At 45.6% G+C, this 17,865-nt stretch overlaps 1 pseudogene; it reads right to left on the bottom strand.

Annotated features, from left to right (window-relative positions):
• Positions 1-291: 291 nt before the first annotated feature.
• LOC149374059 (large subunit ribosomal RNA) lies at positions 292-1,621 on the bottom strand (annotated as a pseudogene).
• Positions 1,622-17,865: the final 16,244 nt, after the last annotated feature.

Raw genomic sequence — 17,865 nt, 5'->3', positions numbered from 1 at the left:
GAGAATTAATGATTGATCGCTAAATTAAGTTTTTACTATCGCACGTGTTGCCCTAATCGCCACCACTTACTCTCTCGCTCACACACGCATCCCCCACCCTAAAAAGGCTGTCGAAATTATTAAAAGTCCCTTTGAGCGCATTGCTGTGTTCTCCCTATACGAAATACTGCCGAAATTTTCAAAGACTCACGACGCGTACTACTTATATTGTAAGCATCCTTAATTATTTTTTTCTATTTTTTTTTTTTTTTCTTTATCTTTCTCCTCTTTACATTCCAGCGGGATTTTTTATAAACGTCGCAACATATTATATAGCCTTAACAGATTGCAGCGTGGTAACGGCTCTACTGAGTACAACACCCCGCCAGGTACCTAAGTCGTCTACAGACAATTCCAAGTCTTGACATCGAACTTGGTTTAAAACCCATAGTCGACTGTCACACGTTAACCCTTGACTCGCTCGGTGAGATCCTGAGGCCAGCGGCAATTTTTTTAAATTTCGTACGGCAACTTGGGCCCATACCATAATCTGGCCTACCGAAGAAAACCAGATCACCCAGTAATAAAAAGTGTCACATTGTTTTAAGCCTTCTGACTTACGAGACTCCTAAATATATTGTTGCCACCTTTGACTTATAGGGATACGGCCTTACAGGCATTCAGGCATAATCCTACGAATGGTAGCTTCGCACCTCCGGCCGCTCGACCAAGTGCATGAACCAATGTTTGAACCTATGGTCTCTCTCGTACTGAGCAGGATTACTATCGCAGTGAAAAAGTCATCAGTAGGGTGAAAATAACTTGTTTTACGACGGTCTCAGCCCTGCTCTTGTTTCCTGTTTGTGGGTAAACAATCTGACGCTTGGCGAATTCTGCTTCGCAATGATAGGATGAGCTGACATCAAAGGATCAAAAAGCGACGTCGCTAGGAACGCTTGGCCACCACAAGCCAGATATCCCTGTGGTACTTTTTTGATACAGAAAACTTTTTGGACACCTCTTCCTGAAAACTCTTCAAGTGAAAAGGATCGATAGGCCATGCCTTCGCAGTCTTTATGCGTCCTAAACATCAAGATCAAGCCAGCTTTTGCCCTTTTGCTCTACGTGACGTTTCTGTCCTCGCTGAGCTGGCCTTACGACACATGCGTTATTCTTTGATAAATGTACTGCCCCAGTTAATCATTTCACCTGGAAGTGTCCTTAAATTCAATCATGCGGGAGTATAAACGGCAATTTGACTAGAGCTCCCTGTCCGCGCGCTGTTTTCTTCGGTGAACAAACAAAAGGAATGGAAGGACATCTCGCTTAACGTTACTCTCACATGCTTGGCTCTTGAACACCGTGACAGCCGGGACGCGAGGTCCACGGCGCACGTGTTCCACCTAACCGAGTAAGTAGTGAAACGGAAGTAGTGTTACTTCACTTTTGGCGCTTGCGCGTCTCCCACTTATGCTACATCTTTCATGTCTTCTTAGAGTTCTAGACTAGAGTCAAGCTTAACAGGATCCTTTTTTTTTGCCAATTCATCCAAGCCCGTTACTTTTGCAGTGGTTTCACTAAATTACAGATATGGACACGTAATTGTACCTAGGGCTGCCGCTAGAATTAAAAGTTTTTTATCTTGTCTTGCCTTGTCTTGCAAATTAAGACAAGACCAAGATTAAGATGTATAAATAGCACTTAAGACAATAAAAATAAATTCCACTTAAGAAACTCATATTGTTAAGATGGATTACTCGAAATTTTGAGTATACCTTGATCTTGAGTCAGTATTACCGACAATGTAAAAAAATCTTATTAGAAAGCAAAAGCATGAACAAAACCGTTTTATAAGACCTAAAACAAAGCACTGCACACGTTGGCTTGATTTGACTAGACTTGATTAGTTTTCGGAAACTTTTTGTGTGAGTATAAAAGTTAATTGTATATAAATATACTATAACAGAAGCAAGCATGAGCACAAAAACAAGCTGATAAACTTACGTGCGTTGTACTTATTAGTTCTCTCGGGACTGCAGCAACACTTAAAACCGATTCGTTCTCTAGTGTCTCACCCTTGTTCCCAACTTTTTGTCATTCCAAGTATTGTAACACTTACGTATTTATTATATTTGCCGATAGATTTCTATACTTTGTGTAACTGTTAATATGAACATGTAACTATGCAACCTAAATTTTATAAAAGTAAGTACGTATGTATGGTTTTGTATCAGATATAATTAAATATTGAGTTTCTCGTAAGTTGTGTTTGCCAATAAGTATCACCATGTCAAAAAAAACTAGGGGATCAGCCGTCCAGTATAATCAAAAAGAAGCTCTAGATAACGAGAAATATGTGAATGTACATTTAAAGAGCACGGAAGTTTAAAAATCGATTTCGATGACTAAAATATAAATGTTGCATGCAACCTCACAAATATCAAAAAAGCAGGAGGAAAAGGAGAGTACATCCAAGTATTTCGGATGGCTGTCAATAGTAAAGGTGACAAAATTGGCATCTGCATTGAATGCAAGAAAAAACTTTACAAAGTTTAAATCTTAAAGGCAAACAGCGATCCTACAGGAATAAGAAATCATTTGCGTTCAACCCACAAGGATATATTTACACAGATAGTTTCGGAAGAGAAAAACGACAGAAATCTTTGGAAAAGTGCATGCTTCCAGTAGTTAGTACATTAGTTACCACATTTTCATTTTTTTCGTAAAAATTTACAATCCAAAATTTAAATTTTAATATTTACTTTAAAGTAAGAGCATCTTTTTTATTTTTACTGAATACTGTGATGTATCAATGTACACATGGAGCATTCCAGGTGAAATGGAATAAAAAAATTTCTTTTTCCTTGAACTCTGGTGATCAAAAGTACTCCATGAGAAAACTTTACTGTAACTTTTTCAGATTTACTGACTTAAGACTTGTCTTAAGACGGAAGTAGAAATAATGGAAGCTCTCGAGGGCGCTGAATGTTGAAAAACACGGTTTTTCCATAATATCTGATTTTATTAGATAAACAAAAAAGTGTAAAAAGTGAGTTCTAACACAACTGCAGGATTTGCATAAGATCTCTGTATTAAACTTGTTGAGTTGAAAATGACGAATCCAATATCGTGGTCAATATTTTTAAAATGCTGGAATTTTGCAAATTAAAAAATATTACCATAGTCAACGTATGATTTTCAGTTTAAAATGTCTTTTACAAAATTTTTGGAAATGGCGTTGATTTCAAGACAAAAATTAATAAACATTTGAAAATTTTTTCGCCAGATTAACTAGAATAATATTCATGAAATCTTACAATTGTATAACTCTGAGATTTTTTTAAAGCTCCTACGATGGCCAATCACGGATCGAGTAACAGATAGAGCAAATCCTAAGTGGTGGATCCAAAATGGTGCTTGATTAATAACAGATTCTCCTATATACACACGTGCTGCTCCAGCAAAAGCAGTATGGCAGAGTGGGGATCCACACTAATATAGCAGCCAACTTTGTTTACTTCAAAGCCATTTTACGATTGTTCGATAATGGAGTAAATGCCATAAGGGTGCAGTCCCATGATATGCAATAGAGCTCTACAATAGACCGTCCGCCATGAAAAGAGCAAATCAGCGGCTCAAACTAATTGCACATCGATTTTTTCTGCATATGTGGTCATAATAAATTAAAGTTATCCAAAATATAAGGTCAAGGATTTTATTTTGTTTGTTGTCATCTATAAATCATTTTTTTTTATGATGTAATGCTAGCGTACTAAGTTGTGCTTTGCACAAAGTTTCGAAAATGTTCTGTTTTGTTTACTTTTATTTACCATGGTAGTGACTGAGACGGACCTATACTAGTAGCAAAATAACATACGAAATTTGTAAGACTCCGCAAAAGTTGCGATGGGCTCTTTATGTAGTGGAAAGTCTATTGCGGAGCTCTGTTGCGTATCGTGGATCAGCGCCCTATAGCAACTAACTATACTGCGTTTACTAATGTTTAAAGCAATGGCAGTAAATGTATTATTACTATATTAATCGGATGAATTTTGGTATTTCTACAAATAGCTTGAGACAACTGACTGTTTGACAAGTAGTGACTTTAAATACTGTGATTCTAAATTAATTAATCTCAATCGGAAAAAACTGCAAAAAAGACTTGATGTTAGCTCTAGAATACTAAACATTCGGACAAAACGTTGTTTTATTTCTTTGAAAAATGGAAAGATTAGAGTGAAGATGTATTTTGTTTATAAAGATTTTCAAATTTTGTAGTGTAAGTATGAGTTTTTCATCATTTTTGACATAAATAAATTAAGTAAAAAAATGACATAATTTTATTTAAATCCACACGAGAATAACTATTTGGAAAAAATTACTATTATAGTAGTTGATAAAAATTCACTTTTATAAGAACTATTTGATATTATAACTGTTCACCACCACTTTAGATCCACTATTTTCAATTTAATCAATCTGTAACTCGATCTATGATTGGCCACCGTCGTAACTCTAAAATACCTCAGAATCATACAGTAGCAGAACTTTATAAATATTATTCCAGTTAATCCAGTGAAAAAATTTTGGAGTAGTTATTAATTTTTTTTTCAAAATAAACACCACTTTCAAAAATTTTGCAGGAGATATTTTCAACTGAATATTATACGTAGTATGTGGTAGTATTTTTCTATTTGCATAATTCTGACATTTTCAAAATATTGGCCACCATATAGGATCCGCCATTTTGAACTTAACAGATTTGAAACAGGGATCGTGTGCAAATCGTGTAGTTAAGTAAAAACTTATCATTTGCACATATTTTTTATCTTATAGAATAAGATATAATGACAAAACTGTGTTTTTTAACATTTAGCACCCTCTAGCGCTAACAATGTTTATACAAATTGATCCAAAGGTGAGACAAAGCAGACGTATATTATACTTTATCCTGTGGCTTATTTTAACAAATTCACTTATATTTTCTGTTAAACCTTTCTGAGGTTTTTGTAATTATTGCAGGCATTCAGGCTCCATCTGGCTCTAGTTTTTTGAGAGCATAAAATTGGTCACTCTCCTACTGAGGCAAGGAATCTGTCTTTTGCCTGCTGTCATTCACTGGATTAAACACGGTTTGGACTGGTGTTTGGAGATTGATTATGGCTCACAATACATTGGATGGGAAAGCCTCGCCATGTTGAATTCTTTAATGATGAGCTTACTAGTGGCCATCAGTCAGCTGTACATCTTGTACACCGGCATCTTACAGTAATTGTGTTTTGCTCTTTTTATTACTCGACGAACAGTTTCAAAAGCTAGTATAATGTTTTATTAAGTATTTTTAAGTAAATCTGATTACGTAGGTTCGGCTTGACATCATCATTTTTTTCAAACAAAAAAAAAAAAAAATAGAATTGTTACCACTTATCATTCTTACATATGTAATTTACTCATAAAATTTCCTCGTAAGACTCAAATCAAATATCTATTTTTATTTTCTTTTACATCGTAATTCTCCAATTCTAGAATTCTCAGTCGTCTGGTCTTTCTCTTAGGTTTTTTTACTTTTTTACTCGGTACAAGGCCAACTTATACATACAACATATACATGCATTGCCTACATTTAATTGGCTACAATCTGTCTTCGTAGAGCTTTCAATGTACTCTACTTACAATATATTCATACATATGTAGCATGCAAAGAAAATCTTGTTACTCTTGTAAAGTGTCCAAATTTTCTACAGGTGTAAATAGACGCGTTCGTTACTCAGCCTGTGCTAAGCCATAGTATATTAAGTGTACACATTACAGTTGGTACTTGCGCAATTTTGTGTATACTAAACCTATCTTTGTCTGCTGCGCTATCGTGCCATTTAATTGTAATACCCAGCCTTTATATATGAGTATAAACACGGATTTTAATAACACTCCTTGGAAGGCTAAAAGATTTTGGGACTTCTCTTTTCCTCCAGAGCTACAGAATGCTAAGAAAAATATTAGACTCTCAAATTCTAATTTAAACACCTCAGACACGGATATCGATAAAAAAATGAAAACAGATAACTTAAATCCTTTAACAGCTGCAGATATCATGGCTTGCTTGGATGGGCTCAATACTAATTTTACTCGATACTTCTATTAACGAAACACAAATTAGTTTAAAATCGGAAACTCTATCGCATGAGCAACTTCGCGTGCAGTTGTAGTAAAGATGAGCTCAATGGCAATGCGGAATGAGGTTGTGGAACATTCGTGGAATCTTGCAAATAAGAAAGTGATTAACATAATGGCATCCAGCGGTGATAGTGCTACTTATACTAATCGGCTTCTTCCACCTCAAGTCTTTTAACTATAAAGGCAATTAAGATGCATAAGCATACAAGATTTGTATTTCCAGTAATTTCAAATAAAACAGTATGCATGCGCAAGATTATTCATTCTGATTTGATCCTTATCTACAGTAAAGCTGACCTAAAAACTCTTAGTAAGAGGAATACGACCACAGAATGATGCCAGTCCGATTCGTCGAGCCCAGAAGGCAATGCCTCCTCCAAATATATCAGTAAGCGTTCTTTAAAAATTGGACACTTTAATAGTAATCACTTAACAATTCACTGCAAAAAGAATTATCGACAGTGTATCTTAAGCCATTACGATATGGGATATTCTTAAGTACTTGAGGACCGGGGACCAGCGTGTGGATCAGCTTCCCTTGAGTCAAAATCCGGTTACAGAATAATTTTTTAACAATTATTCATTAAGTAAATGGATTTACAATAGTGCTCAATTTCAGCGTGTTTAGAACGCAAATTTCAATGGCGCGGGCTGCCATGAAGTGCAGTGTCATGGATAGCAACAACATAGCAACAAACCTCTAGGTCGGTAAACAAAGTCTGAATAGATCCCCTAGCGGGCAGGAAATGGCGCTCAAATGTGATTAAAATAGTAAAAACGTGTAGCTATATAATTATTAAAAGGAGATAAAGGGCTGAGTATCAGAAACGTAAAAACAAATAAATAAGCAAACGAAAAGGTTATTTAGTTAACCAGAGATATTATTATGACATCAATCTACATACGATGAAATTAACAATGACGATGACGATGATGATGATAATAATTAAGATAATAAACATGATATTTGATGTAATAAAAAAAAAAAGATACAATTGTAAACAATATTAATAATAATAAAGAAAGTGTTTAACTTGAGCGGCTATCAGGTGAAACTTGGGCCGCACTTGGGTAGTACTTAAGCCGTGGCGCTTGGGAGGCACTTGGACGGCACTTTGGCCGCACTTAAGCAGAATGTAAAAAGCGGCACTTGGGCGGTACTTGGGCAGAATTTGAGCAGCGGCACTTGGGCGGCACTTAGGTGGTACTTGAGCGGCACTTGAACCGTACTTTGGCAGTACTTAAGCAGAATGTTAAAGCGGCACTTGGGCAGTACTTAAGCGACACTTAGGCTGTACTTAAGCGACACTTGGGCGGCACTTGGGCCGTACTTTGGCGGTACTTGGGCAGGATGTAAAAGAGCACTTGGGCGGTACTTGGGCGGTACTTAGGTGGAACTTGGGCCGTACTTTAGCGGTACTTGGGCAGAAGGTAAAAGCAGCACTGGGGCGGTACTTGAGCGGTACTAAGGCGGCACTTATCCGGCACTTGGGCCGTACTTTAGCAGTACTTGAGCAGAATGTGAAAAGTGGCACTTGGGCGGTACTTGGGCAGAATGTAAAAGCGGCACTTGGGTGGTACTTGGGCGGTACTTTGGCAGCACTTGGGCCGTACTTTGGCTGTACTTGGGCACAATGTGAAAAGCGGCACTTGGGCGATACTTGGTCAGAATTTAAGCAGCGGCACTTGGGTGGTACTTGGGCGGCCCTTTAATAGTACTTGAGTAGCACTTGGACCGTACTTTATTGGTACTTAGACGGTACTTGGGTGGCACTTGGGCAGAATGTGAAAAGCGGCAATTGGGCGGTACTTGGGCGGCACTTGGGCCGTACTTTAGCGGTACTTGGGCAGGATGTGAAAGAGCACTTGGGCAGTACTTGGGCGGCACTTGGCCGGCACTTGGGCCGTACTTTAGCAGTTCTTGATCAGAATGTAAAAGCGGTAATGAGGCGGTACTTGGGCAGCACTTAGGCCGTACTTTGGCCGTTCTTGGGCACAATGTGTAAAGCGGCACTTGAGCAATACTTAGGCAGATTTTGAGCAGCGGCACTTGGGCGGCACTTGGGTGGTACTTGTGCGGCACTTGGGCGGCACTTTGGTAGTACTCAGGTGGCACTTGCACCATACTTTGTTGGTACTTAGACGAAACCTGGGCGGCACTTAGGCAGAATGTGGAAAGCAGCTCTTGGGCGGTACTTGGGCGGCACTTGGGCAGCACTGGGGTCGTACTTTGGCGGTACTTGGGCACAATGTGAAAAGCGGCACTTGGGCGGTACTTAGGCGGCACTTGGGCGGTACTTGGGCGGCTCTTGGGTCGTACTTTGGCGGTATTTGGGCAGATTGTGAAAAGCGGTACTTGGGCAGAATCTGAGCAGCGGTAATTAGGCGGCACTTGGGTGGTACATGGGCGGCTCTTGGGCCGTACTTTGGCGGTACTGGGGCAGATTGTGAGAAGCGGTACTTGGGCAGAATTTGAGCAGCGGCACTTGGGCGGCAATTAGGTGGTACTTGGGTGGCACTTGGGCCGTACTTTAGCGGTACTTGGGCAGAAGGTAAAAGCGGCACTTGGGCGGTACTTGGGCGGTACTAAGGTGGCACTTATCCGGCACTTGGGCCGTACTTTAGCGGTACTTAATAAGCATGTAAAAGTGACACTTGGGCGGTACTTGGGCAGCTTTTAGGCCGTACTTTGGCCGTACTTGGGCACACTGTGTAAAGCGGCAATTGGGCAGATTTTTAGCAGCGGTACTAAGGCGGCACTTGAACGGTACTTGGGTGGCTCTTGGGCCGTACTTTGGCGGTACTGGGGCAGATTGTGAAAAGCGTTAGTTTGTTAGAATTTGAGCAGCGGAATTCGGGCGGCACTTGGGTGGTACTTGGGCCGTTCTTTGGCCGTACTTGGGCACAATGTGTTAAGCGGCACTTGAGCGGTACTTGGGCAGATTTTGAGCAGCGGCACTTGGGTGGCACTTAGGTGGTACTTGGGCGGCACTTTGGTAGTACTTGGGCCGTACTTTAGCGGTTCTTGAGCAGGATGTAAAAGAGCACTTGGGCGGTACTTGGGCGGTACTTGGGTGGCCTTGGGCCGTACTTTGGTGGTACTTTGGCAGAAGGTAAAAGCGGGACTTAGGAGGTACTTGGGCAGTACTGAGGCGGTACTTGGCAGGCACTTAGGCCGTACTTTAGCGGTACTTGATAAGAATGTAAAAGCGGTACTTGGGTGGTACTTAAGCAGCACTTAGGCTTTACTTTGGCTGTACTTAGGCACAATGTGTTAAGCGGCACTTAAGCGGTACTTGGGCAGATTTCAAGCAGCGGCACTTTGGCAGCACTTGGTTGGTACATGGGCGGCATTTTGGTAGTTCTTAAGCCGAACTTTAGCGGTACTTGGGCAGGATGTTTAAGAGCACTTGGGCGGTACTTGGGCAGTACTTGGGCAGCACTTACGCCGTACTTTGGCAGTACTTGGGCAAAAGGTAAAAGCGGCACTTGGGCGGTACTTAAGCAGTACTGAGGCGGCACTTGGCCGGCACTTGGGCCGTACTTTAGCTGTACTTGATCAGGATGTAAAAGCGGCACTTGGGCAGTACTTGGGCAGCACTTGGGCCGTACTATGGCAGTACTTAAGCGGTACTTTGGTGGTACTTGGGCCGTTCTTTATTGGTACTTGGGCGGCACTTGGGCAAAATGTGAGCAGTGGCATTTGGGCAGCACTTAGGCCGTACTTTGGCAGTACTTGGGCGGTACTTGGGCGGTACTTGGGCAGCACTTAGGCCGTACTTTAGCAGTACTTCGGCAGAATGTGAAAAGTGGCACTTGGGCAGTACTTGGGCAGAATGTAAAAGCGGCACTTGGGCGGTACTTGGGCAGGTCTTTGGCAGCACTTGGGCCGTACTTTGGCGGCACTTAGGTAATACTTGGGCGGCACTTGGGCGGCACTTTGGTAGTACTTGGGTGGCACTTGGATTGTACTTTATTGTTTTTTAGACGGTACTTAGGCCGCACTTGAGCCGTACTTTGGCGGTACTGGGGCAGAAGGTAAAAGCGGCACTTGGGCGATACTTGGGCAGTACTAATGCGGCACTTGGCCGGCACTTGGACCGTACTTTATTGGTTTTTAGACGGTACTTGGGTCGCACTTGAGTCGTACTTTGGCGGTACTGGGACAGAATGTAAAAGTGGCACTTGGGCGGTACTGAGGCAGCACTTAGGCCGTAATCTGGCTGTACTTCGGCACAATGTGTTAAGTGGCACTTGGGCGGTACTTGGGTGGCACTTGAGCGGCACTTGGGCCGTACTTTAGCGGTACTTGGGCACAATGTGAAAAGCGGCACTTGGGCGGTACTTGTTAAGAATTTGAGCAGCGGTACTTAGGCGGCACTTGGGCGGTACTTGGGCGGCTCTTAGGTCGTACTTTGGCGATACTTGGGCAGATTGTGAAAAGCGGTACTTAGGCAGAATTTGAGCAGCGGTAATTAGTTGGCACTTGAGCGGTACTTGGGCGGCAATTAAGCCGTACTTTGGTGGTTGTGACGTGGCAAAAATTTGCTTCGCAATTTTGTTTGCCACGCCACAGTTGACGCCCCTGCTCTTAAGCTAGATAACCATGCTGATGTATACAGCCTTTTCCGTGTGCTCTGTTGTAGCGAATTTTCCATAAGGAGAAGAAAAAACAAGGCGCGAAGGGCCAATGGGTCAAGGTAGTATAAAGAGTGCGTATGGAGATTTTTGTGAGTACCGCGGCGGCGACACGAATGAGAGAGATCGGTGGATAAGGTAGGGACTGGGTAGGTAGGTTAAAAGATAGTCAGTTGACCTACCGAGCGACGAGTTGGGAACGAACGCGACTGATGAGTTCAGTGGGTGTGAGACCACCGAGCGCGAAGGTAGGAGAGTGTACGTGGAGCAAGAGAGCTGCGTGTACAGCGAGTATTAAGTGTGTGAGAGAAAGAGAGCGAGTGAGAGAGTGAGCGGGAAGAAGGACCCGGAAAAATAAGCCTGATCCCGACCCATCCGACCCTGAACGGCGGCCATCTTGAGACGAAGCGTCCTCCCGTGACGACCCGAGCCGAGCCCGAGGTGAGAGGTGTACCGGACAGCAAGCAAGAGAGGCCTAGATATCACACAGCGTCGACTTCCTAGACTGCGACCCTCGATGCTCATGGTGGACTGGTCTTACTGTAAGGAAGCACGGGATTCGCCAAGGTACAGTGTGTGCGTTACGCAGGGACGCGGGTGAGATCGTCGGCTATAGCGATAGACGAGAGAGAGAGAGAGAGAGAGAGAGAGGAAGAAAAGGGCGCGTGAGACCGAGAGCGAGTGAGTAGTCGCGTAGTCGTGGTGTAAGGGCGGGACGGATCGAGAGCCGGCGTCGGGACGCTGTGAGTTGTAAGGCGTGTTTGTGACCGTCTCCGGCCGCGACGGCAATCCACGCCCAGGACCTATAGGTTACGCCGAGGGTGAGTGTGGGGGTGTGTAGGTACGGACAGGCCACCACGCCGAGGGGACCTGATTCCATATCGAGAGTAGTGTAAGAGGGGAAGTGGGTGTAAAGGCGCGTGAGTGTGTGTGCGTGTGAGCGGACTAGCGTGGCTCTCCGAGCGCACCTCTGGCGTGTGGTGGCGATCGAGGGCCTGCGCTATATCATCGGGACCGAGAGGAGGTACGAGAAGTGATTGTAGATAGCGGTTGTGGTTATTTTAAATAAATCTATAAAAATAAAGTCAACATTGCCTTGTGTTCATTTGCCCAGACGCGAATCCCCTTTTGAGACAGGTCCAGTGAAGGGGCAAAGAAGGAGAGTGTTTCCGAGCAGAGACGTACGAGAGAGAATAATAACGGTATTTTCTCTCTAACGGTAAGTCACCTTGGGGAAGGAAAATCCACGTTATAAATAGCATCCCATGCGGGGAGAGCGCGTCTGGCAAGTGAAAACTAGTGTAGCGTAAATAGAGTACGAGTATATGCAATTTGCGTCATTGTTGTCAGCCGTTTTGAGGTTAATAGAAATTTGTGAAAAGCTACAACTATTGGAACCTGTGAATAAGAATAGCGGGATAGCAAGATCTTCGTTATTAAGTATCCTGGGGGTCCCAGTAGTGTTAATCAAACAAACTAAGGTCAACGGCGGTTTATAGCTCGACACGACGTGGCGCTGTATATATATACTAGCAGCCCCGTGTCTGGTAGCTGGTAAACAAGACGTACGTCGACACATTAGAAATTATTTTCTGACGAACTAAAGTATCTTTTGTAAGCTTTGTAGTTTTTTGGGGACTTTTACTAGCTTCACTATAATTTTACTTGAAAGGTGAACTTACTTACTACAAAGCATTTTGGGACTTCCATAACTTTATTTTATTTTTTTTTTTGGGGGGGCTAAATAGTCTTCGTCAGATACCGTGGGACAAATTCTCGTAAGTGAGGACATCGGCGGTATAGTATGAGTCGAGTGGGTTAGAACATCGTGAAGACGAGTGCAATACACCGTGTCAGTGCCCAAGTGGTGGTAATAAACGAGTGGGGACCATTTGGGACAAGAGCTTGGAACATGAGGCCGCAAGTGAGTGAGGAGGCCGTGCGCTTAGGAAAATTGGAACGAGAGTACCGAGCCGTAAAGAGGTCGGTAAATAAATCATCGGCAAGAGAAGTGGAAGAAGAACTTCAGGCGAGAAGTCTGAGTACTAGGGGGGAGGAAGAAGTGATTCGGGATCGGTTGTTGCGCTTCTGCTTGATAGAAATGCAACCCGAAAACACCGAAATTCCGGTTTATGCAGACGACCGAGCCGAATCAACACTGCAAGCAGCGTTACGGGAGAGCCTTGCTCTTTCAGATGAAGAGTTGTTGAACGAGGAGGAGGATCGACTAATAGAGCGAAGAAGTAAGGGGAGCCAGTATTCGGATAGAGAAAGTGATAAGGGACGAATGGAGAGAGATTTTAGGGGGACTACCCCTCCGAGACGTGGAAGAGAAGAGACTCAAGAAGGGGGGGCACCAGAGAGATTGGCCCGCACCACAGGCGAACCTTCGTGTGGGTGGAGGGGAACGTTATATTCCCCAACTAACGAGGACATCGGGACTTGGAATGTTTCCGCCCCTGAGCCCCGGGTAAGACACACGAGGGCCTCGACGCAGGTGGGAGCCGGCGGACTCAACGGAGCTTCGGTGCCCGTCTCCGTTGCTACGGCCTCCACGACGACGACCGTCACGGCCACGACAAACACGGGCCTGCATCTGTCACAACCACGCGCAGGGATACCAACGCCGTTCACGTACCAAAGTATCATGGCGAAGGGAGACCACTCCACGCCGGCAGCCACCCCTAAGGTATTGAGTAATGTACCGGCTCCTCCGTGAATGAAGGACCAATCCCAAAAATATTGGCGTGGATTGGAATCTCGGACACCGTCGAGGCCCATGACAAAGGATAGCGAGGGCCCAGAGGTGGATATGCGCGGTCAGTCTGATGCCAGTGGCCCCGAGGAGCCGGGTTGGAAGTCAGGCGAGACCTACCGGAGTGGGAAAGAAGAATCAGACGAAAGGTATAACGAAGGAGACCGAACCGGTGGGACCAAATATAGAACTGCGAACAGCTGGGAAGATTATAAGCAAAGGTTCGTAGAGATGCGGGACAGAGATAATGGGAGACAGGGATTGAGCGCGGCTAATCGGTTCCCGAAAGGCCAGCGGCCCCCTGTAACGAGTGAAAGGGATGACACAAGATTCATGAGAAGACGCGAAGGCGAAGAAGGGCCACCTCAGAGGGACGAGCTCAATCGCAACTCTGAAGGATACAGCGGGGAGGGCAAGGTCCAACCAAGTGATGAGACCCAACACATGGGCATGCCCTGGATGGATAGGATCTCTGCGGTATCAAGGAGAGAGGAGCATAAGCGGGACCAGCAGTTTGGGAGGGAGGAGAAAATGGGTACGGGGTTTCGGACCCCAAAAACTCCTCCCCCCAGAACTTCATACCTACGGGATAGAGCAACCGATCGAAGGGAACAACGGGCGTCAGAGACCCCGGGGTATGGAGAACGCCTTCTCCCCAAGACCCAAGGTAAAGGTGGAGACCAACGGGACATCCGACGCGCAGCCGAATGGCGACGGAGATACCTGCTTACTGAAAGTGAGAGCGACCCCGAACGAGTAAGTGGGGTCCCAAGAGTGGTGACAGAAAGGAAGAGAAGCAGAGGAAAAAGGGAAGATGAGATTCCCACGGATTCCAGAGCGGGAAGGAGAGAGAGGGAACCAGTAGGTAGACATCCGACACCGAGGGGTAGGTCCCCAGGTGTCCTGAGACATCAACCTCGGAGAACAGGACACCTGAGAACTGAACCCCGCTCTAATGTGACTTCGGCCGTAAAACAACTGAGAGACTGGGGATTTAAATTTTCGGGAGCCAAGGGTAGTGACCCTGCGACGTTTTTAGATAACCTCAATGACTTTAGAGGTAGCTCGGATCTAATGGATGAACACATCTTAGGAGCACTACCTAGCGTTTTCTCCGACCATGCCACGCGCTGGTTTCGGGTCAAGAGAGAGTCCCTGATGACCTGGAAGGAGTTCGAGAGGGCGTTTGCCCTGCAGTTTGGGAGAGAGTTTGAGGAAGAGGATTTGAGACAAGATCTGTATGCTCGGACCCAAGGAAAAGGGGAGACAGTATCGGTGTTTTTGGCCAATTTTCAATATATTGTCTCCAAATTCAGACGTCCCCCGTCCATCCAAGAACAGGCAGATCGAGCATACCGAAATCTACTCCCCGAATACCGACGGGCGATGCAAGATAAGGTGATCAGCACGCTCGAGGATATTCAAGAGTATGGACAACGATGGGAAAGGCAGAAGAACTTAAACGACAGATATGTCCCCCCTCCTGCCGCCAGCGCTATGCATGTGACCGGAGCAGCGTACGTAGCAGAGCGAACGCAGACCAGGGTATCGAAAGTACATGAGGTAAAGGGAACGGTCACTGGCAACGCGGAGGCGACTCCAGGGGAGAAGAATAAACAGAATACGACAAAGTCGAGCGGAGAGGTGCGAAGAGATACTCAGGTACCTAATTCTGAAACGGCTACAGAAGCGACCGGGGTAACCCTGACTTCTGCGGCTGCTACGCAAAGGCTAGGTGGGACAAATGGGATATCAGGAGGGAAGGGGAAGGAGTGGACGGGTAACCTGGCATGAAGGCAGCGATTAAGACAAAGCAATCTAGCCTCTACTACCCAAGAGAACACCCAGCCTCAGCTAGGGAAGTGTGGAGGAGGAGTTACCGAGGACACCTTTCAAGGTGCCTGCTTCAAGTGCCAAACCGTAGGGCATCGGATGTCCGAGTATCCTGATACACTATGCTTTGCCTGCGGTCAAAAGGGACATATAGCACGGGAATGCCCCAGTAGACAGAACTCCACTGGTCGTTCTTGTATCTCCTGTGGAACGGTGGGGGTGACGATCGCTAATTGCCCCAGGTGCAAACACATACGAGAGGCATTGAGAAACAAATTGGCGTGGTGTGCGAGGTGAAGACCCAACCACCTTCCGGTAGGGTACGTCTGGGGGAAAAAATGAGAAGTGTGCCAGAAGAGGAACTATCCCACCATCAAGGAGGGTTGTGAATTCCAGACCTGAGACTCCAGACTATCTATTAAGTATAAACTGAAACCTATTCGAAGAGCTGAGGGAACAGGGAAACTAGTGGAATCTAGGGGGGAAGAGAGGGACACAGGCGAAAAGAGAGCGGAAGAAGTTGGGACCAGACGATGGGCAGGAATCCGGACGACAGGGGGAAGAAGGTACAGGACCATTCGTACCTCCAGCAACGACCTGAGGTTCAGAAGATCGAGGAAGACCCCAGAGTGACCGCTGCAGTCAGAGGTTAAGGCCTCACGTAAGTAACGGGTGACAAGGTATGATCATATCTATTTATGTTTAATTGTAAACTATGTGCTAAGGAAGCAGGGGCTTCAATGATACTATGTAGGCGTTAGAACATCCAGGGGATGTCTAGCCTAGGGGGGGAGAGTTTGTGACGTGGCAAAAATTTGCTTCGCAATTTTGTTTGCCACGCCACAGTTGACGCCCCTGCTCTGAAGCTAGATAACCATGCTGATGTATACAGCCTTTTCCGTGTGCTCTGTTGTAGCGAATTTTCCATAAGGAGAAGAAAGGACAAGGCGCGAAGGGCCAATGGGTCAAGGTAGTATAAAGAGTGCGTATGGAGATTTTTGTGAGTGCCGCGGCAGCGACACGAATGAGAGAGATCGGTGGATAAGGTAGGGACTGAGTAGGTAGGTCAAAAGATAGTCAGTTGACCTACCGAGCGACGAGTTGGGGACGAACGCGACTGATGAGTTCAGTGGGTGTGAGACCACCGAGCGCGAAGGTAGGAGAGTGTACGTGGAGCAAGAGAGCTGCGTGTACAGCGAGTATTAAGTGTGTGAGAGAAAGAGAGCGAGTGAGAGAGTGAGCGGGGAGAAGGACCCGGAAAAATAAGCCTGATCCCGACCCATCTGACCCTGAACGGCAGCCATCTTGAGACGAAGCGTCCTCCCGTGACGACCCGAGCCGAGCCCAAGGTGAGAGGTGTACCGGACAGCAAGCAAGAGAGGCCCAGGTATCACACAGCGTCGACTTCCTAGACTGCGACCCTCGACGCTCATATGGTGGACTGGTCTTACTGTTAGGAAGCACGGGATTCGCCAAGGTACAGTGTGTGGGTTACGCGGAGACGCGGGTGAGATCGTCGGCTATAGCGATAGACGAGAGAGAGAGAGAGAGAGAGAGAGAGAGGAAGAAAAGAGCGCGTGAGACCGAGAGCGAGTGAGTAGTCGCGTAGTCGTGGTGTAAGGGCGGGACGGATCGAGAGCCGGCGTCGGGACGCTGTGAGTTGTAAGGCGTGTTTGTGACCGTCTCCGGCCGCGACGGCAATCCATGCCCGGGACCTATAGGTTACGCCGAGGGTGAGTGTGGGGGTGTGTAGGTACGGACAGGCCAGCACGCCAAGGGGACCTGATTCCATATCGAGAGTAGTGTAAGAGAGGAAGTGGGTGTATAGGTGCGTGAGTGTGTGTGCGTGTGAGCGGACTAGCGTGGCTCTCCGAGCGCACCTCTGGCGTGTGGTGGCGATCGAGGGCCTGCGCTATAGCATCGGGACCGAAAGAAGGTACGAGAAGTGATTGTAGATAGCGGTTGTGGTTATTTTAAATAAATCTATAAAAATAAAGTCAACATTGCCTTGTGCTCATTTGCCCAGACGCGAATCCCCTTTTAAGACAGGTCCAGTGAAGGGGCAAAGAAGGAGAGTGTTTCCGAGCAGAGACGTACGAGAGAGAATAATAACGGTATTTTCTCTCCAACGGTAAGTCACCTTGGGGAAGGAAAATTCACGTTATATGGTACTTGGGCAAAAGGTAAAAGCAGCACTTAGGCGATACTTGGGCGGTACTTAGGCGGCACTTATCCGGCACTTGGGCCGTTCTTTAGCGGTACTTAATCAGAATGTAAAAGCGGTACTTGGGCGGTACATGGGCAGCATTTGGGCCGTACTTTGGCCGTACTAAGGCACAATGTGTAAAGCGGCACTTAAGCGGTACTTAGGCAGATTTTGAGCAGCAGTACTTAGGCAGTAGTTGGGCAGCACTTGGGCCGTACTTTGGCAGTACTTGGGCATAATGTAAAAAGTGGCACTTGGGCGGTACTTGGGCAAAATGTAA

Source organism: Copidosoma floridanum, unplaced genomic scaffold, assembly GCF_036245765.1.
Source record: "Copidosoma floridanum isolate Cflo_tuat_1 unplaced genomic scaffold, Cflo_Japanese_pri ptg000022l, whole genome shotgun sequence".
Lineage (NCBI taxonomy): Eukaryota > Metazoa > Arthropoda > Insecta > Hymenoptera > Encyrtidae > Copidosoma > Copidosoma floridanum.
This window is presented reverse-complemented; position numbering and strand designations above follow the sequence as displayed.